Source organism: Microtus oregoni, unplaced genomic scaffold (genome assembly GCF_018167655.1).
Source record: "Microtus oregoni isolate MIOR12 unplaced genomic scaffold, Mior012 000034F_ref0000314, whole genome shotgun sequence".
Classification (NCBI taxonomy): Eukaryota; Metazoa; Chordata; class Mammalia; order Rodentia; family Cricetidae; genus Microtus; species Microtus oregoni.
This window is the reverse complement of record NW_024543093.1, coordinates 16,239,291-16,261,855: the sequence shown is the minus strand read 5'-3', so window position 1 is coordinate 16,261,855 and position 22,565 is coordinate 16,239,291. Positions and strand designations below refer to the sequence as shown.

The window sequence follows — 22,565 nt, the reverse complement described above, 5'->3', positions numbered from 1 at the left end:
TTATACTTAGGCTTTGTCTTTTTATTTTGTCCCATATTTCCTAAATGTTTTGTGATCAAAGTTTGTTATACTTGCTGTTTTCTTTGATCAGTGCGTTTATTTTCTCTATAGTATCTTTAGAATCTGAGATTCTTTCTTCTATCTCTATTATTCTTTTGGTTTTTCTTGTTTCTGTAGTCTCTATTGATTTACTTAGATTTTCCATGCCCAGCCGGCCCTCTGTTTGTGTTTTCTTCTTTGCCTTAATTTCAGTTTTCAAGTCTTGAACTGTTTCCATTATCTGTTTGATTGTTTTTCCTTGGTTGCCTAGGGTATCATTCACTGATTAATTCTACTCTCCAAACTTTCTGTTATACTTCTCATCCATTTCTATAAGGGCATTTTTTTACATGCTGTTTAAGGATGTCAATCACTTTCATAAAGTCAATTTTTTCTACTTCTTCTTGATTAAGGTGTTCATGTCCTCCTGTTGTGAGGTCGCTGGGTTCTGGTGGTTTCATGTTGTTTTTCAGATTGTTTGGTGAAATCTTGCATTGGTGCCTGCCCATCTCTTCCTCTAAATGCTCCCCCATGGATCTTCTTTTACAGGATCAGGTCTCCTTGCCTACTTATATACCTTACCAGTGATGGCACTCCAGAGCCATGGCTCTCTTGGTGCTCCAGTGATGTCTCTCTTGGTGCTGAGATCAGATCTCCTTGCTGATTTTTTAGCTTGTAAACAAAGCGCCTACCTTGCTTGGTTCAGGCAGGCTATTGAAACAAAGGAACTCCTGCCTGCCTGGTTGCCCTCAGGATTAGTCCCCAGTGCCCAGACAGGCTGAGCTGGGTGATGTTATGTGCCCGAAGAGGGAAGGGAGGCAGAAGGGGGGAGGGTCCTAGATGCAAGCTGAGTGGGATCTAAATAAACATTTAAATGTTACTATTTTCCACTCATTTACCTTCATAGGTTAATTTTAATTCAGAATGTATTGAGGAATGTAAAAACAACTACTGTAGGAGGAGCAGGCCTGCTTATGTATTGGCCACCCAGCTAGCTTACACCCGAGCCATTATTATGCATAGGGGACTTAAACCTTGGTAGTCTGTGCCCTTGTTGTATGAGGAAAAATCAATCTACTTTCCATTTATGAAGTTGCACTGAGCTAAAAAATAAATCATATCATATTCAAAGAAAACTGTGAAAATTAAATTAAACCACATTCTTAGTTAAAAAGCCACATCAGAAAAATTCTCTCTCTCTCTCTCTCTCTCTCTCTCTCTCTCTCTCTATATATATATATATATATATATATATATATATATGTCTGTCTTTCTCTTTCTCCATGTCTTTCCTCTTATATTCTTAAAAATATCTATTGCTATTATTTGTTTTTCTGGGTTTAAACCTTACTTAAAATCTCCAAACCTACCCAGGAGGCAGAGGCAGGCAGATCTCTAGGAGTTTGAGGCCAGCCTGATCTACAGGAGCTAGTTCCAGGAGAGGTACCAAAGCTACAGAGAAACCTTGTCTCAAAAAGAAAATCTCCATTGTCTCAGTGTGCGGGTGCACCCCTTGCAGTCCTGAGTTCCTTGCTTGTGCTCCCTCTCCTTCTGCTCCTGATTTGGACCTTGAGATTTCTGTCCTGGTGCTCCAATGTGGGTCTCTGTCTTTATCTCCTTTCATCGCCTGATGAAGGTTAATATTCAGGAGGATGCCTATGTGTTTGTTTGGATGCTCACCTTACTAGACCTGGATAGAGGTGGGCGGTCCTTGGACTTCCCACAGGTCAGGGAACCATGATTGCTTTTTGAGCAGATGAGGGAGGGGGACTTGATTGGGAGAGGGGGAGGGAAATGGGAGGCGGTGGCGGGGAGGAGGCAGAAATCCTTAATAAATAAATACATTAAAAAAATAAATAAAAAGGTGCCAACATTCAAACTTAAAAAAAAAAAGAAGAAAGAAAATCTCCAAAACTTTTCAAAAGGGTAAGCAGAAGATGTATACGTGTCTTTTTCAGAGGGAGAATGTGATCACTAACATTGTAATTATCATTACATTCTGTTTAAAAATATCTTTCAGTAATAAAAAATTATGAATTAAAAGTAAATAAATCTTCAGTTAAACCAAAAGTCTTCAGAAAAATGTTGGAATGAAACAATATTTTGTCCCTACCTTTCTTAAAATTTTTTCATAATATTTAGTAATGCTTTTATAATTGCTTTCTATTTAGTGATCTTTCTATTTTTGTATTTTTGTAATATAAAGTTAAGCTAATAGAATTTAGCAAAGTCCCCAAGTTCTCTTTCATGTAATCCCCCTCAAAAACTTACAGAGATAATAGGCATGTCAACATTTACACAGTTATGTTATTTGTTGAAATTCTGTGAAGTGTTATGAAGAAAAAGATAATAGATGATAGATTGATAGATAGATGGATAGATAGGCATAGCTGGACAGAGATAGATGACAGATATAGATAGTTGACAGAATAATAGATGACAGAGAGATAAATGCAACCCCATTGTTCTCAGTCTCTTGGATTCTCACTGTTAAGGTCTTTATTAAAATCATCAGTATCTTTCTATCTTATGGTCAATGATTGCTCAGTTAGAGTTTGTTGAGTGATCTCCTTCAGGCAGTTCTGGTTTGTGTTCCCAGCTCCACGATCTGGGTTACTTGATATTCTGGCCACCGGAAATTTCTCTCCATGTATGGAATTGACTTTATTGCTTTTAATTTGTCTAGCACAGCATATTTGTAAGTATTTAAGTAGGCATTAACATGGAACTGAGCAGGACTGTTCACACTGCAGCTGGTCACATCTCTCCTACAAAAGGCTGCAAACCATGACACTGGTGGGATAATAAAGATTTTCATATCTACCAAAATTTATAGAAATTTCAAAATGAAGATAAGTTTATTTGATTCATAAATAAATCAATATTTTTTAAGACCCGATTTCTAGGTAGCTTTGGAGTCTGTCTTAGAACTAGCTCTTATAGACTAGGCGGGCCCTGAACTCACAGAGATCTGCCAGTCTCTACCTCCTTAGTGCTGGGATTAAAGTCATGTTCAACCACCACCTTGTTAAATCAATGAATTTGAAATTATATAATTCTAGTTAATATAATCATCCTAGAAATTAATATTCTTTTTGCTTATATTATAGATCATACTCTACAAGGCTTATATGTTTTTTCTGAAGTATCCATTTATTTAATATTGGAAATTAGCTTTGGTTTTCATATTATTTTCTTAAGAAAATGGTTTGATACCAGAGCTAAAAATGAAGCACTTTTAGAAGTGATACAGTCTTTACAGACTAATTATGAATAGCTAGCTGACAGAATTAATACCATCAAACATCAAAAGTTAGCTTAAAAAATAATACCATTGAAAAGGATTAAGGGTAATTTGACAGACAAAATTAAATACATGTCAATAGGTGCTGAGAAATTATCTGAAAGAATTCATACTCTTGAATTTGACAATCAAAATCTGTTAAAAAGTCATGATAAGTTAGCAGGAAGAGTATCTCTCCAGGAAGAAAATCTACATGTCATTCAAATAATATGCAAGAATGAGAAGTTATCTATAATAGAAAAATTTCATACCTTGAAATCATATGTACAGAATGATGGCCAGAGGTTATGTGAGTCAATGAAATCATTAGAAATATTCATAGGTCAAGAGACTCAGGCTTCACAGAAGCAATGGTAAAAAGACTTCAAATAATTTGAGGAAACTTTCAGAACTGATTAGCAGAGACACAGGAACAAGATTTAGCATCACCAATAACAGTCAGAGTCAGAAATGACTCAATAAATGTTTTAGATACTTACCCAATAATCATCTCTGACTAATGATAAAGTAGTAAATGCCTAAAAGGATCCAAAGAATGTAAATGGGAGCCTATATAAATGAACTATATAAAAGAAACTAAGCAAACTGTAGTATCTTATGGCTGACATTCCCTGTTTGTTAGGGAGATGGAGAAAATGTGAGCTTCAAGCAATAAGGCTGCCCTACATGACTGGCTTCAATTAGTTTAAACTTTCCTGAAAAACAGACCACAACTACAATGGAAATGGTATTATCAAGAAGAAGCAAAAATTTGAGAACAAGAGGGAAGAGAAAAAAGATTTGAGACTTCCAAAATCAAATTCTTGGTGAGCATACTTTTGTGCACTCATAGGATCAAGCTCTTTATGATAAACACATTTTGTTTCTATGCCATGCAGCAGCCTTAAATGCTTGGGTCAAGCTTCAAGAACTATAAAAAAGAATTTAATCATATACTATGATTATACAAGATCAAAAATAACCCTTTAGTGACATTTTACAAAGATTAGCTAAAGCTATACAAATAGGAATAACAGACCCAGAAGTTAAACAAGTACTTATTGAATATCTGACTTTGGAAAATGCCAACATGAAATGCAAAATCATACTTGGAACTATAAAGGTTAGTTCAGCTCCAATGGATAAATTGATCCTGAATACCATGAACATTGAGATATTTGGCTATAATTTGAACCTGTGTAGGAGAGGCAATTTCCAAAGGTATGAGAACACAACAAAATCACAAATGTTTTAATTGGGGTAGAATAGGACATCCAAAAAGGGATTGTTGTCAAGGTATTCCTAGAAATAATGTCTATTCTTAGAATGACAAAATGAGAATGTCTCAAACTTCTGGATTATGTAGAAAATATGACAAAGACCAACACTGAACAAATGAATGTAGATCAACAAAAGACAAGCAAAGCAACCTGATAACATCAGGAAACTCCTTGGGAGGCCTCTCACAGGCTTCCTGGCCAATTATAATCCAGTCATTCCCAGTCACTTGGAAGATATTTCTCCCCAGGAAAATTAAAAAAAAATAAATAAATGTCTGCTGTAAAAAAAAATACTGTTCTAGAGGGTGGATGAAACATGAAGGATGAATTGTAAATTCCAACAGGAAATAGAAAATGTATATTTTGTCAGAATTCGATAAATAATAATAGACCAAAGCTAAGAGTGCACTGTAATTGATGGATTACTGGACAAACTTGTGGATATGAGTATCATAACTCCAGAATCTTGGCATCTGAATTGACTTCTTCAAAAGGCAGATGTTCAATTTAGAGGAATTAGAATCCTATATTAAATGAAACAAAACATGAGATGGGTTGAGTACATAGGACAGAAGGACCAAGAGGAAAGCTGAGACCATATGTGGCTAATATCACAGTGTATTGATGGGGTTGTGACCTGCAGCAGCAATGGAATATCTAAATAAACATTTATGCAGCTCCAGAAACTCATGTTTCTGGAGAAAATATTATAAGGTACTACAAATATCACCAGCAATTCAGGTTGTACAAGGACACACACACACACACACACACACACACACACACACAAACTTCAGAGATACAAATGGCCCACCTTTAAAATGGTTACCTGAAAAATCAATATGAATTAAACAATGGCCTTTATCAGAAGGGAAACTGCAGGTCTCAGAACAGCTTCTACAGGAGCAATTAGATACTTACCATATTAAAGAATCAATCTACCTTTGGAAGTCTCCTGTATTTGTTGTAAAAATAAATCTGGAAAATGGAGAATGGTATCAGATCTATGAGCTGTCAACAAGATTATTCAACCTACGGGCCCTCTACAATCTGGAATTTCTTTGCCTTCCATATTACCTAAATGATGGGCTCTTATAAATTTTGATTTTAAAATATTGTTTCTTCACTATTATTTTGCAAGAAAAGGACAGAGAAATATTTGCCTCCACAGTGCCTACTTATAATAATTCCCAGTCTATTAGGAGATATCAATGGACCGTCTGCCACAAAGAATGCCCAATAACTCCTTTTTGTACCAATACTTTGCAATTCAATCATTGGAAATAACAAATAAACTCTTTCTTAAATCTATAATTTACCTTTACATGGATGACATTTTGCTATCTGATTCAAATGCAGATGCTTTAGGAATGTGTAAAGAAATAAAGAACGTTTTGCCTAAATGGGGATTAAAAATTGCTCCTGAAAAACATACAAAGAGGAGGTTCTATCAATTATCAAGGTTATAAAATAGGTCGCAGAAAATTAGAACATAGAAATCTCAAATTAGTGAGGCCAATTGCTGACAGTTAATGACTTTCAAAAATTAATAGCGAACTTTTTCAATCTATGATCTGCTGTTAGAATAATACCCTGAACTAAAAATTCATTTAAACAAACCCTGAGATGGTGACAAAGACTTAAATAGCCCCAGGGAATTAACAGTTTAAGCTGACCAAGATTAAACTTTAGTTAAATAGAAATTACAGAAGGCACACGTGGATCAGGTGAATCTGAATCTTAATTTTATTCTAGTCATATTACATTCCAGAATTTCCACAAGAGGAATGTTAATGCAGACAGAAGATATTTTCTTAGAATGGGTATTTTTATTACATAAACTGAGTTAAAAGTTAAATCTTATGTGAGAAGTTCTCTGAATTAATTATAATAGGAAATTGAGACTTTGTCAACTAGTAGGGATAGGTCCATCAGAGATTATAGTGCCTTTTAATACTGATGAAATTAAAAAAAAAATGTGGCAAGAAAATCAACCCTGGCAAAAAGCTTGTGCTAATATTTTTAGGAGAGATTAATACAAATTATCCCAAAAGTGATAGAACTAACCTTATAAAAAGAACTATTTGAATTCTTATCCTCATTTATATGGCACATCCATAATTTGAGCTCATACATCCTATACTGATGCAAATAAATCAGGAAAGGCAGGATCCACATCAGAAAATTTAGGTAAAGTAGAACAAATCAATTTTAATTCTGTCCAAATGTCAGAATTATATGTTATTTTTATGCTACTAAAGGAATTTAAGGAACCTCTCAATATAGTTACTAATTCATAATATGCAGAATAAGTTATTCTGCATATTGAAACTGCTGAAATTATACCAGATGAAACATTATTCATTCAGATTCAAGACATAATCAGGAATAATCTTTGTTTTATATACGTAACATACATCAGATGCCATATGGGACTACCAGGTTTTCTAGCACAAGGTAATCTATAAATTGATTGATTATTAATTGAAAATGTGCTGAAGACCTCAGAATTTCATTAAAAACGACATATCATTAGTAAAGGTTTAAAGAAAATATTTTCTATTACATGACAACAAACTAAGGAGATCATAAAGAGATGTCCTACTTTCTCTTTCTGTAACCACACATAAATACTTGCAAGGAATAACCCAAAGGGTACTCAAAAAATGAAATCTGGCATATGGATATATTCCAATTTTCAGAATTTGAAAAATTAAAACATGTACATCATATCATTAATACTCAGATTTTCAATGGGCTACTGCTTTGAGCTCAGAAAAGGCTGATTCAGTAACCATGCATTTACTAGTTATGGCTATCATTAGTATACCTGCAAAATTAAAACAGATAATATTCCAGCATATGTCTCTAAGAAAAATAAAAGTTTTTTTTGCTTAAAAATAATATGAATCATAGTACATGTATAGTTAAGAATCCTACAGGTCAAGCAGGTATAGAAAGATCAAATCAAAGTATAAGTGATATGTTAAACAAGCATAAAGGATGGAAGTTCCTCCAGGAAGAGATTATATAATGCTTTCTTAACCAGTACTTTTTTTTTTTTGGTTCAACATACAAAAAAACCTATCAATGTAATCCATCATATAAATAAACTGAAAGAAAAAAAAAAAAAACATGATCATTTCATTAGATGCTGAAAAAGCATTTGACAAAGTTCACCACCACTTCATGATAAAGGTCTTGGGGAGATTAGGGATACAAGGATCATATTTAAATATAATAAAAACAATACACAGCATGCTGACAGCTAACATGAAATTAAGTAGAGAGAAACCCAAAGTGATTTAACTAAAACCAGAATCAAGACAAGGCTGTCCACTCTCTCCATATCTCTTCAACATAGACTTGAAATTTTAGCAATAGCAATAAGACAACATAAGGAGATCAAGGGGATTCAAATTGGAAAGGAAAAAGTCTAACTTTTGTTATTTGCAGATGATAAGATAGTGTATATAAGTGAAAACAAAAACTCTATCAGAGAACTCCTACAGCTGATAAATACCTTCAGTAATGTGGTGGGAAACAAGACCAATGTAAAAAAAAAAATCAGTAATCTTCATATACGCAAATGATAGAAAAGCTAAGAGCGAAATCAGAAAACATCACCGTTCACAATAGCCACAAATAACATAAAATATCTTAGGGTAACACTAACCAAAGAAATAAAGGACCTATTTAACAAGAACTTTAAGTCTTTGAAGAAAGAAATTGAAGAAGATACCAAAAACTGGAAAGAGCTCTCATGCTTTTGGATAGGTAGAATCAACATAGGAAAAATGCCAATCCTACCAAAAGCAACCTATAGATTCCATGAAATCCCCACCAAAATCCCAACACCATACTTCACAGACCTTGAAAGAAAAATAATGAACTCCATATGGAAAATGAAAAACCCAAGATAGATAAAACAATACTGTATAATAAAACAACTTTCAGAGGCATCACCATCTCTGACACTAAGCTCTATTACAGAGCTACAGTAATGAAAACAGCTTGTTATTGGCATAAAAACATAGAGGTTGACCAGTGGAATCAAATTGAAGATCCAGACATAAATCCACACACCTATGAACACCTGAATTTTGACAAAGAAGCTAAATGATACAATGGAAAATAAAAGCATCTTCAACAAATCGTTCTGGCATAACTGGATGTTAACATGTAGAAGAATGAAAATAGATCCATATCTATTACCATGCAACAAACTCAAGTCCAAATGGATTAAATACCGCAATAAAAATCCTACAACACTGAAACTAATAGGAGAAAAATCAGAAGTGGTGTTCAATGTATGGGTACAGGAGACTACTTCCTAAATATAAGCCCAGTAGCACAGACACTGAGAACAACAATAAATAAATGGAAACTGAGACACTTCTGTAAAGCAAAGGACACAATCAGTAAGACAAAAAGGCAGCCTTCTGAATGAGAAAACATCATCAACAACAAAAGCCTGATCTACAAAATATATAAAGAAGTCAAGAAATTAGACATTAAAATTCTAAATAGCCCAAATAAAAATGAAACTAAACAGAGAATTCTCAACAGAAGAATTTCAAATGACCAAAAGATACTTAAGGGAATGTTCAAAATCCTTAGCTATCAGGAAAATGTAAACAAAACAACTCTGAGATACCATCTTACACATGTCAGAATGGCTAAGATCAAAAACACTAATGATAGTTTATGTGGGAGAGGATGTGGAGTAAGAGGAACACTCATCCATTTCTGGTGGGAATGCAGACTTGTGCATCCACCTAGGAAATCAGTGTGTCGGTTTCCAGAAAACTGGGAATCAACTTACCTCAGGATCCAGCGATACCACTTATGAACATATACCCAAATATTTCTCAATCATATTGCAAAAGCATTTGTTCAAAAATGTTTATATCACCATTATTTGTAATAGCCAGAACCTGGAAACAACCTAGATGCCTCTCAACAGAGGAATGGATAAAGAAAATGTGGCACATTTGCATGTTAGAGTACTACTCAACAGTAAAAAAAAATTAAATTTTGAATTTTGAATGCAAATAGAGAGAATTAGAAAATACTGTCCTTAGTGATGAAACTCAGACCTAAAATGATGAAAATGGTATGTACTCTTTCATAACTGAATACTATCCATAAACAAAAGTCACTGAACCTATAGTTCTTGATCCTACAGAAGTTAAGAAGGAAGGTGAAGCCTCCCCCCAATATATATATATATATATATATATATATATATATATATCCATTTGGAAATTGACAATGGACAGGATTGATTGGTAGGGTTGGGAGCATGGGAGTGGAGGGAGAGGGAGAAGGGGTAGAAGGAGGAGTGAAGAGAGGGAAGGTAGAGAAGAACTTGAGGGAATTGAATGGTTGAGATGGAGGAAGGACAGAGATGAGAGAAAGAAGGGAGATATCTTGATGCTGGAAGCCATTATAGGGTTAGCAGAAATCTGGCTCTACAGAAATTTTCAGGAATCCAAAAGGATAACCCTACCTAGTACCCTGGGCAATGGAGGAGAGGGTGCCCGATCTTGAAACCTGGCTCTACAGAAATTCCCAGGAATCCAAAAGGATAACCTTACCTAGTAGCCTGAACAATAGAGAAGAAAGGGCCCTGTAGTCAGACTGATGATTATCTTAAATATTACCACAGAGCCTTCATTCAGCATCTGATTAAGTCAGAGGCAGAGACCCACATTGGATCACTGGACTGAGCTCTCAAAGTCCAGTCAAACAGTGGAAGAAATGAGAATATGAGCAAGGAGGTCAAGACCATGATGGGTTTACCCACTAAAACAATTTTTCTGAGCTAATGAGAGCTCACTGCCAGACTGGGAAGGAACAAGCATAGGACACAGCCAGTTCCTCTGAATGTGGCTGACAGTTGCATGACTGAGGCAGTGGTACCAGGATTTATCCCTACTGAATTTACTGGCTTTGGGGGATCTTATTCTCTATGGATGTATTCTTTGCTCGGCATAGATATAGTAAGGAGGGCCTTGAACCTTCCACAAGGCAATGTGCCTTACCTTCTCTGAGCATGAGAAGGGTGTGGGGTGGGAGGGTATGTGGAGGAAATGGGAGGAGTAGAGGGAGCCAGAACTTGGATTGGTTTTAAAAAATCTAATAAATAAATAGATAAAAAAGATTGGCTTTTTGTACCAGCTGTCAAAAAAAAAAAATCCCTTTTGTTAGCTTAAATGGTGCACCTCCTTACAATGTTCTGGCCAGAACATCTAACAAGAACTCTAAACAAACCCTACCAAATTCTCATAGACTATTTGCAATTTTTAACCAGCAGTAATCTTGATACTTAATCGTCATTTTAGTTTTACAAGATCCCATTAAATTACCCACATGATAAATAGAAGTAATTCTAGAAGAAAATTTTCCCTCTCCCAACAAAGTCTGTCCTCAGGGTTAGAGACATTAATTAAGCATTAATTATAACTAGTATAGGGCTCAGAGATGGGGGAAAATTATGTAGACTCAGGGATACTTTTTGAAAAATAAGAAAATGGGATGAGATAATATGTAGGTTACTGTGAGCATACTCACATGAATAATAGTAGTGAGTAATAGAGTGCATACTTATGAGCAATTATTCGTGGACAATTTATTGTGTTATAGATTCTTATATATTGAAAAATATTCAAATTAAACTTTTTATATTGAATATGTTCCTATTTATTTACAATATGTGTATGCCTATGCAAAATTATTCTTCCATATAGTATTCATGCATACTTTACCTCTGTTGAAGATATTTTGTATATTAATACAATTTTTGGATATATTTATTATATTATATACTTCTAAGTCTAAATAAGATATTTATACATTGTTTACATTATTAGTTCGTTGCCCTCATTTGCTACACAGTTGTTTAAAGATTGTCTAATATTCTATTCAAGAAGTCTTAATCTTTAAGCTATATAGGTATTAAGAATTATATGTCAATAATAATTCATGTTTGTCATACTTATAGTTAGACTAATCAGGTCTAAATAGAGATTGTATTCTGCCTAGATAGGCAATCTTCAACCACTTTGAAGAACTGTAGAATATGGCAATTAAATTACTCATGGTTCTATTGACATGAGACACAATTGCTTCTGACAACACTGATTTATTCTCAAGAGAATATTGGTTACCAATAACACTCTACTTGGAGCTTGTTTTCTTCTTGGCAAAACTGGCCTTTGTGCAAAGAACTGCTCATTCCTTGATTGTGACTTAATGTACAGTGTCTGGACAGGACAAGCAGGATACAAGAAAAAAGACTGCCCAAACTTGCCAAGATAGAGTAAGATGACTTTGAAAATTTTCCTGCATCTGAAAATGGTCTGTCTGTTACTAGGCCTTAGCCAAAGTTAGTTGCTTCGATATTACAATATTACAAATGAGACTTTAAGTGATTGCCTAGGTAGCCAGTTGTCTCTGTCATTTATTACACATTTTGGGAGTTGCTTAATTGTACTTCCTGTTTACTCAAGTAATATCATTTCATTCTCAGGAATTTTATGGGGCTCAAAACTAGATAATTATGCTTATTTTCCTCTCATAACTTAGTTAAGTAATTTTTTGCAAGGTTTAGACTTAGACTATGAGAGCTATTAAAACATTAGCATATGTTTTTGCTTGATATTTTTTATGCTTGTTGTAATTCTAATTTTTATATTTCATATTTGTTGTTATTGTATATAGTTTTGTATACAGCTTAGAATATTATTATTTAGACAAAGGGAAGGAATTCCTTCAGCCAATAGCCTTTAAATAGCAGACTACTTGGGTGAGGTCTCTTGTACTATAAAAACAGATGTAAAACTTGCTCAGTCTCTCTCACTCTTGGGTGCAGGATTTGGTTCCTGTTTCCCACTCATGAAGAGGAATGTGCTCTGTGAAACCACCCCTAACTAAAAAATTTTATTATACTCAGTTCTGAGCTAGTATGGGACTACTGTATCATGACCATTTACAAGAGCTAACCCACAAATTCTCTCTAGCAAGTCCTTGTATTATATCAAGTACATACCAATTTTGAGTAATCAATTTATATCATGCCTTTTATAATAAATGACTCTTCGTCAGCTTTAAAATTAAAGCTTAACTGAACTGAGAATTAACATGAGACATTCTTTAGAATTCAAGTAATTCATTCGGTGTCTTGTGTGTGTGTGATTTTCTCCATTCATGTCCCATCCACTCAAACTAAAACAAATACATTTCATTTCTTATGTTTTGGACCTTCATGTTTGCACAAATTGAGAACTTATGTGAGGATGCAAACATATAATGTTTTGAATATATTATGTGCTAAAATTTCACATAGATGAAGTTGCTCTCATAAGGGGTCAAATTGCTTTCATTTTATAGCTTGTTTCATATTTTACTGAAACTTTTGTCAATAAAATAGGCTTGTAGAAGAGACATATTTTTTTTATTTTTACCTTGTTTCTAGACTTTTTTCTTCATAACACAGCAAGCTGATTCTTCAATATTGTTCTGGTTGCATACTACTTATTATAATTGCATTAAAATACTATTTTTCATTCACATTTGTATATATTATTATAGTATTAGTTATAAAGCAATTTTATTATCTCTTTAAGATTATGAATGATTTAAAAATTCAATGACTTGACTAGCATGGATTTACTAAGAGATCAGATTTGAAAGAGGATTAAAAAAAGAATCACCATTTGAAAATCTCTCTAAATCCTTGATAAGACTCTTGAAGTTGTTCAAAATTCCCTGAGGATCATATAAAATATTATCAGATTATGCAGCAGAGTATCTTGGATGAGGACTGGTTGGTCAACTCTTAGAAGGGAGATAAGTGATTCTGTTAAATTTCCGTTTGTACAATACCTGGTAGTATAAAGGAACTCTTTTACTTAGGAAGGATAGTGAATATATAAGAAACAATATAGCAAACAGAATTGTAATCACTTACATCTGCATTTTATATCACAGAACCTCCATAGTTGCTTGTTAAAATGCTTATTGAAGGTAATACTAGGGGGAATTCCTTTCAACCCATTCTTTGGGAACATTTATGATCTCATAAAACAAGTTTCAACTAATGTTTGGTGTGGCGTATTAGTTGAAGTACATTGTTCTTTTGTGCAAATCCATTTGATTCTGATTTTTCTGTTGTTGTCCCTAATTTACTGTTTAAGATGTGTTTCATGGTTTTTTCTCCTTACCAGTATAACTAAAAATGTTATGAATGCTGTATGAGGACCCACCTCAATTCTTTTTGGATCAAAATCTTTATTTTAACAGAGCACCCAGGGACAAAAATGCAAAACATCACCAAAAGTAATTTTACGAATTTGTTAGATTGGATACACACACACACACACACACACACACACACACACGATTCCTTAAATATCAAATTTTGTGGAAAAAAATGTACATACTCTAAAAATTTGTCAAACAATTTCTGCTACCTAAATTTGAAACATCTTTAACAAAACTTCTTTTCTAATATGATGTTATATTCTTAGTACTCTTGAGTGAGACTCACCATCCAGCTCCCAAATGTACCACACACAGGGGTTTATTCTTATTTATGAATGTCCAGCATTCACTTAGCTTGCCTCTTGCCTGCTTTTCTTAATTTATATTATCCAAGCTACCCTTTGGCTTCTGTGTTTTTTTCTATTCTCAAATATTTCTTATTTCTTTAAATCTTCCTCTTACTCCATGAATTGCTGTGTAGCTGAGTGGCTGGCCCCTGATGTCCTCCTCCTTTCTGGCTGCTACTCTGAATCTCTTCTCCCAGTTTTCTCCTTCTATATATCCTGTCTGCCTTTAAGCCCTGCCTATCCTTGCTCCTTCCTTACTATTTGCCATTCAGATCTTTATTAGATCATCAGATTTTTGAGACAGGCAAAATATCTCAGATTCACTGAGTTGAACATGTGCAACATAAACAAAAGTTACCCACCTTAAAATAACATTCCCAACTGTTGACAGAAGTTTCTTTCCTGCCTATTCCTGCAGCCATTAAGTCTGAAAGAAACACACAGAGACACAAATGAAGTATAAACAGATTGGTTTATTAGCTCAGACTTCTTTTTAATTAATTCTTATATCTTACATTTACTCATAATTCTCATTTGCTTTAGCCATGTGGTTTGGTAGCTTTAATCAGTGAGGTAGTCTCTTCTTGCTTTTTCTCTGACTGGGTGACAACTGCAGACTGAGCCTTTCTTCTTACCAGAATTCTTCTATTCTCATTGCCCTGCCTATGCTGCCTGCCTAGTTGTCCTGCCTATAATTCCTGCCTGGCTACCGGTCAATCATCAATTTATTAAACCAATATGATAAATAAATAAATAAATAAATAAATCTTTACAAGGTTCAACATAATTGTCCCACAGCACACAACAAAAAACAAAATTAACTTAATTGTCCTTATAGTGAGAAAAATGATTATACTTATAGTTTTATTTGATTTAAACGTACTCTTTGGTCACATATTTCATCAGTGTTTTCAAATATTTGAATGTAAGAATATGCATTATATATCATTGTCACTGGGGAACTGAAGTAGTCCAAATATTCATACTTCAAAAGTGATAAATATCACAGATCATTGGTTTATTGAGGAACTTAAATATTAGCTTGTTTCTCATCTGGCAATATTAAATTTAAATATACAATATAATTAATATTTCTAAGTCACATACAACATAATGCAAGTTTAAATGTTTTACAAATATGTATTTAACATCATATATATATATATAGTTTTAGTAATTACACCAAGAGATCAAATCATACTTATTATCTACTTAATATTAGGCAGCATTTTATATGGTGGAAACAACAGTGAAAAAGACAGCCCAAACCTCTCTGTATTACAGTTTCTTTTTTAGAATATGGAACAGAAACTAAGAAAATTGGTATGAAAATCATGTTACAATATTTGATCTGGGAAAGTTCACTCTGTAAGTACATAAAGAAATGTGGAGCGTGCATGGAAGAGTAGACAATAGATGCTGCCTCCAAAAAGGTTTACACATGCAAGAATCTAGGTATGGGGGTTCACCTTTAAGCATCATGAGTAAAAGGTGATCAACACATAAAGCAGAAACATTTTGTCAAGAGGAATGTTTAAGTTACCCAGAATATCTAAAATGTCATACATTATATGCATTCACATATTTACCATACTGTAAACTCACAAGGCAGAGGCAGGCAGAACTCTGTGAGTTTTAAGTCAGCCTGGTCGACAAGAGGTACTTCCAGGACAGGCTCCAAAGCTACAAAGAAACCTAGTCTAAAGAAAAAAACCAAAAACCAAACAAGATCTGATTTCATTCTGGGTGCTAAGCTTCAAGGCAGTCATACCTAGTGAGATGGAAAGTGAAAGTGGCAAGAAGGCTAACAGGATATCAAAAAGGAAGAAATTCAGAAATGTATCCTCATTTCTAAATAGAGCTCTCATACCTGAAAACACTGCCTTTCTTTATGAAGTAGGAGCTTATGCCTCCCATTAGCTCTGAGTGTGTATCAAACATTTGAAAGTGCCTCAAGCAATGACAGCCTCCAACAATTTGTTACAGTGAATACATACTTGCTGGCAAAATTTGACTTTTCATAATTTCCAGGTGAATTGTCCATTCTCTGTCCTACTTAGTATAGCATTGTTGTTCTCAGAATTATCTAGTCAGTAGTTCTGGCCCCTTAGGAATGATGGATACCTGTCTTGCAAGGAAATAGTTTAACTCCACAAATGTAAAGGAATGTCAGTATGAGATCCTGCCTAATAGCAATTGATGAGCTTACTTTTCTACTCCCAGCACAATTGAAATCATCCTCTCTCAAAAACATTGTGTGTTTTCTGATACCCGAGACACTTACTATTATTTTATGACTGTTGTATAAATGTTATATTAAATTTAAATAACATGTTATTCTATTTACTCATTCCAAATTCCACTTTATGTCAATTTTATCATAATCACTTATAGATTACTTATATTTTAACTGAAAACTACTTAAATAGATAGTGAGAAGAAAAGTAAAATTATTAAAATCTGTATAATTTTTATTTTATTAAATATATACTTTATAGTAAAAATAGATATTATTTAAAATATTTGAATATTTATTCATCATTTGTGCTTTCATACTTGCAATTGTATGTGTGTTTGTGTGTATGTGTTGTATATGCATGTACATGTGAAGATATGTGTATGAGTTTGTACATGCCATGGTAGGTATTTGAAAATTAGAATGTTAATTGTGGCAGTCAGTTCTCTCCTTCCATCATGTGGTGTCCAGTGATCAAAATCAGGTCTTCAAACTAGACAGTAAGCACCTTCACTCACTGAGTCATCTTCGAGGCCACAGTGACAGTTTTAAAGAAATAAAATATGACATAAGAACTTCCTGCTATTTTACTTTTATAATTCCTTCAAAGATTAATATAATCTGTCTACTTGTCAACCATCTACATGCCTATTTGCCAATATATAAAAAAAAGCTGTTTATCAATGTTTAGTATCAAGTATTTTGAATACTATAATTTATTCTATTGAGTCAGCATCTTTTTTATTAGAATTATGTTATTTGAAAATAAACTTGCTGGATAAAATCATGCAAAATTTATTGTTTGAGATACTACAACTGTTACTGAATTGAGATTTTATTATATATATCTCTTTCATTTCTCCATATAATTCTTCGAACAGGAGAAACAGTTTTATTTTTACCAGACAACCTCTCCAAGCAAAGTTATTGTATATTGCTACTTTACTTCCGACCTTAGAACAAAAGTGGTCTGAACAATTCAAAACAAAACAAATCTTCAATATCCTTGCATGATGTCATCTAACCCAGGTGCATTCATTCTGGGCTGTTATGCTTGCCCTTTAATTCTGACACCATATTGTTTTTCATACTCAAAGATTCTGTTAGGTAGATAACTTCCATTGTTAGTTTTATAACATCAATGTGAAATGTAGATTGATATATTTTTTCAGCATCCTGCCTTTCTCTCACTCTGTATTTCAGTCTCTCTCTTAGTACTCCTGTGTGTCTGTCTCTGTCTTTCTCTTTGCTTGTCTCTCCATCTGTCAACCTGTTTCTCTATCTCTGTGTGTGTGTGCATGTGGGTGTGAGCATGCATGTTTCCTTTTCTTCTTTTAGAAGTCATATTTGATCGCCATGTTAAAACCGGACTCTCTGAACATGGCGAACAATGAGGGCTGATGAGACACCAAGGACAATGGCAGGGGGTTTTGATCCTACGTAATGTGCTGGCTTTGTGGGAGCCTAGCCAGTTTGGATGTTCACCTTCCTAGATATGGACGGAGGGGGGAGGACCTAGGACTTAACACAGGGCAGGGAACCCGGACTGCTCTGTGGACTGGAGAGGGAGGGAGAGAGGAGTAGGGGGAGGGGGAGAAGGGTGGGAGGAGGGGGAGAAGGGTGGTAGGAGGGGAAGGGAAATGGGAGGCTGGGAGGAGGTGGAAACTTGTTTTTTATGTTTTTTTTTTCTTCTTTTCGCAATAAAAAAAAAGGAAAAAAAAGAAGTCATATTTGAGATTGTGATACTGGTATTTAAGAACTGACAGTCTTATTTTATAAATGATTGTTACCTTTCCTAAGCAATGAGAAATGTATTCTTTAATTCAATGAAAAATAATTTTTTTTTCAATACCTCAAAGTTTTTTTCAATGTCTTCTACTGAGTAGGGGTTGAAACAAGGGAGTACTCTCTGTTGTAAAGAACCCTAGCTCAACTCAGCTACCAAAGCCCTTTCTTATTACTAGGAAAGTCACATACAGAAAGTACAAATAGGCTTAATTCCCCTCTGCTTTTTTATACTTTGCTCATTGCAGATATGGACATATATCTTGCACAATTATACCAAATATGTCAATTCAACTACACTGAAAAAAATATAGTAAAATTTTGTAACCAAGGTATGTGAACTCTATTTACCAGCCATTCATTATCTTGCTAAAGTATTACCTAAACTTTGTCTCTTTTGTTTATTCATTTCATTATGTGTGTTATTTCTTCAGTGTTCTGTTGAATTCCCATATGGCTTTGTCAGCATCCACATGGTTATGTCTTCCAAGTATGAGATTACAGGTAAGAACTGCCACACCTGGTGAGCAGACACTGAATTAGTCTCTCTAATTGTGATATATCTTTATGAACACTTGGAAAACAGTTATATATGAGAGTTATTAATGGAATAAAGAAGAGTCTTTATGGGTTCTTGACATATATTAATGAAAGAAGAAGAGACAGTGTTAGATTTTTGTTACCACAGTTATGCTTAAATAAGATAGAGTGGGTTTTTTTTTGCAGGCATATCTTTTTCCTATAGAATGGTTTTAAAAATATTATCCACAGTATATATAAACTATATAATGATCATTATAACTTTCTAATTAATTTTTATTTTTAGAATTAAAATATAATTGCAGCCTTCCTTTCTCTTTCCTCCTCCCAACCATTTCCATGTAACTACTCCAGCTGGCTCTCTCAAATGTATGATATATTTCTATATAATTAAAGGTGTGTATATGTGCATATATATAACTATATATATTTCTTAATGTATATGCAATAATCTGAACACAATATAAACTTTGTTTATTATCTTCATGCCACTATAGCTAATCTCATATTTCTTTTTCTATGATATTTTTATTAGTAAGTATATTAGACAATGGAGGTAGTAAATCTGCATTTATAATATTGATTTAATAACCAGCTTCTAGCATTGAGTTAAAGCCTTTCTGAATTAAGTAGTGAAAATTTTGTCAGTGCCCCACACTCAAACTATTTTGTTCACAGTCATGAAATTGAGTTCAAAAGCCATTCAATACTTAAATATGATCACTTTCTGAAGACCAACAATATTTCATATTTTTTGCCAATTCCATTTAAGAACTTCAGTGTCCTTTATACAGAAATGATGCATTACAAGCAAAACTTTCTATAGTTGAATAAAAGATAAATAGGTTTATATTTCAGGTGTTGAATAGCAATTACTTTCTTCAATGTATATGGCCTCTAGCAGAAATAATTGCAATTCAAGTCATTTGTGCAGTTTCAGTATCTTTGTGTCAGATTTTGTTATATGTGTTCAAACTGTTCCAGAGACTGAATTAAAGAAGACCATCCCTCTTGAGATTAACAAAAAATTGTATAAGGTATTTTTTTATTCAACTCCAAATAATTGCTCCTGTGGGGACTATATGTAAATCAACATTTACTTAAACTTGAAAGAAGATTTGTAGTACGTAAATTAGACATCTACTTTCTTGAGACCTCATTCGTAAATGAAATCTTTATGAAGAGGGACAGAAAATAGTTTTACAAGGGTTACACATAATCACAGTGGCTTACAGATTTTATCTCTTAGCCGTATTTCAATAAAGGAGAATGCAGGCGTCTAAGCCCGTCTTGTTAATATTGTACATATGTAATAGTATCTTCATTCATGCAGAGATGATTATAAAATCAGAAATCATCTCTTAGGCTACTGGGAATTGCCTTTTTGAAAGATTTCTCATTCAGCCAGTTATTTTACATAAGAGTTTACAATATTGGCCACTCCACAAATTTTAGAAAAACAAATATATTAAAAAAGTATCCTTTTGTGACATAATTAACATGATATTCTATTAATTTCTCTTGATAGTCATCTATTTCCTTGAAAAATATTTGGTCAGCTATTGAATAGTTTTAAGCCCATTTGACTTCTGCTCAGCAATTCTACAATTCTCCATCACATTCTCAATTCTTCATGACACAGTAAGTCTTGATTAATATTTTTAGAAAAACAGGCATCCTAGATTTTATAAAAAGCACACCCTAGAATTCAACAAAGCCCCACTGAGGCTAGTACCATACATTCCAGAAAAGTAAAACAGATTAAAGTTCTATCTAATACATTGCCCTACTAAATATGAGCAAGGACCTGAAAACTGTACTATTTCTTATCTCAAAATTGAAAATTCTTGGTATTTTTGCAAGATATAGTAAAACTAAGAAATTACTATTACCAACCATTGCATATATTTATCTTTAATTTCTTCTTTCACTTAACTTCATTAATTTTCCTTCCATAGGCTGGACTATTTTACAATGTACACTTCTTCCCAGTTAAAGCAGTTTTTAACAGCACTACTAACAATAGACATAATTTGACTTGAACTATTTATTCTGCTTCCGTATATTTAGAATCTTGCATGTGATCTATTTCCTTGAATTCAACATATTAGTGATATCAAATTATTTTCTCGAGATGATTGTTCTCTAAAAGCCTTCTGTGAGGAGGAGCCTGTTACCGTTTCTGTTTTGCCTGCTATCAGAGGAGGTGTTGAACAGAACTTGCTATTGAACCCAGAGCTGTACAAACTAACAGGCAGGCCAGCCACTCTATCACCAGGACAACCCAAGGCTGCTTCCTCAACCCAAGACAATTAGTGAACCATGACTTGCATTGAGCAAGATAGGCTGGGTCAAGTGTTTGAAGATGCGATTGAAGTATTGACACAGAATTCAGTTGGAGAACTTCAATATCCCCCAGATCACAAAAATTACATGACTTTCGTTAACCAGTATCCTCACATCAGAGGCAGCCCCCCAGTTGCTGCGGGTTTATGCACCCAGAAGAACCCACCTGTAACTGGAGGAGTGTAACGAATGGTTCTGCGGACTTGTATTCAGAATAAAGTTTTCATCAATCTCTGCAGAACATAACTGAAAACCAACTGGTACAAGCCTCTATCTTCCAGCAAAAGGGTGGAAAAGGCAGGAGGAAGCTCTGGCTGTTCGAATACCTTTTCGAATCTCTGTGTGACTCGGAGATGGCGTCTTGCATCCAGTGGGTCGACAAAACCAAAGGTGTCTTTCAGTTTATCTCAAAAAACAAAGACAAGCTGGCTGAGCTTTGGGGGAAGCGAAAAGGCAACCGAAAACCCATGACTTACCAGAAGATGACCAGAGCCCTGAGAAACTATGCCAGGACAGGGGAGATCACGAAAATCCGCAGGAAACTAACCTACCAGTTCAGCGAAGCTGTTCTCCAGAAACTGTCTCCATCTTACCTCCTGGGGAGAGACATCTTCTGCTCGCAGTATGGCCAGTACGATCAGGAATGTCTCAGCTTGAACCCTTGGAATGTAAATTACTATACCTATGCGGGTTACCCCAGCTAAACCACTCCAGCTACTTCTTTGGTTTTTGTGAACAGTGTTTTGTCTGCAAGTATGCCTGCACGCCAGAAGAGGGAACTAGATCTCATTATAGATGGTCGTGAACCATCATGTGATTACTGGGAGTTGAACTCAGGACCTTTGGAAGAGCAGTTAGTGCTCTTAACCTCTGAGACCTCTGTTTTTTGAGACAGGATTGCTCTGTGTAGCTTTGGCTGTCTCGTCTGTAGACCAGGCTGGCCTTGAGCTCAGAGTGCTGGGATTAAAGGTGTGCGCCACCACCATCTGGTGCCACTGCAGCTCCTCACGGCATTCTGTTCCTTGCCTTGTTACCATCTCTGGAAAAGCCTGAACTTGGGAATTTCCACAGTACACCACTGGTGCTCTCCCTGTTCACAGCCCCCACACCCATGACACACACATCTAGGGAGAACACCGCACAGAGCATGTTCAGACTTTTCGTCTTGGTCCCGACAACTTTTTTTAGGTAGTGTTTGCATTGGGTTGGTGTTCAAAGGAAGCTGAAGATATTTCAGAAGGATGCTCATAATTTGGCTGCATAAACTTTGCTGTTTAGACTGCGTGTCTATGGACTGGGTATCCAAGAACACCCTGGAACCAGTTTTCTGAGTGGGTGCCTTGTAGTTATTTTATTAATGAATTTATTAATTACATTTCAATCAATTGAAATTATAGACTGAATGCTTTTTGCTATGCAAATACTTTTCCTTCAAGAGTGTG

The 22,565-nt window shown here is 34.5% G+C and overlaps 1 pseudogene; it reads left to right on the top strand.

The window, feature by feature from the left end:
- The first annotated feature begins 21,099 nt into the window (after positions 1 to 21,099).
- On the top strand, positions 21,100 to 21,827 carry LOC121432289 (annotated as a pseudogene).
- The last annotated feature ends 738 nt before the right edge of the window (positions 21,828 to 22,565 follow it).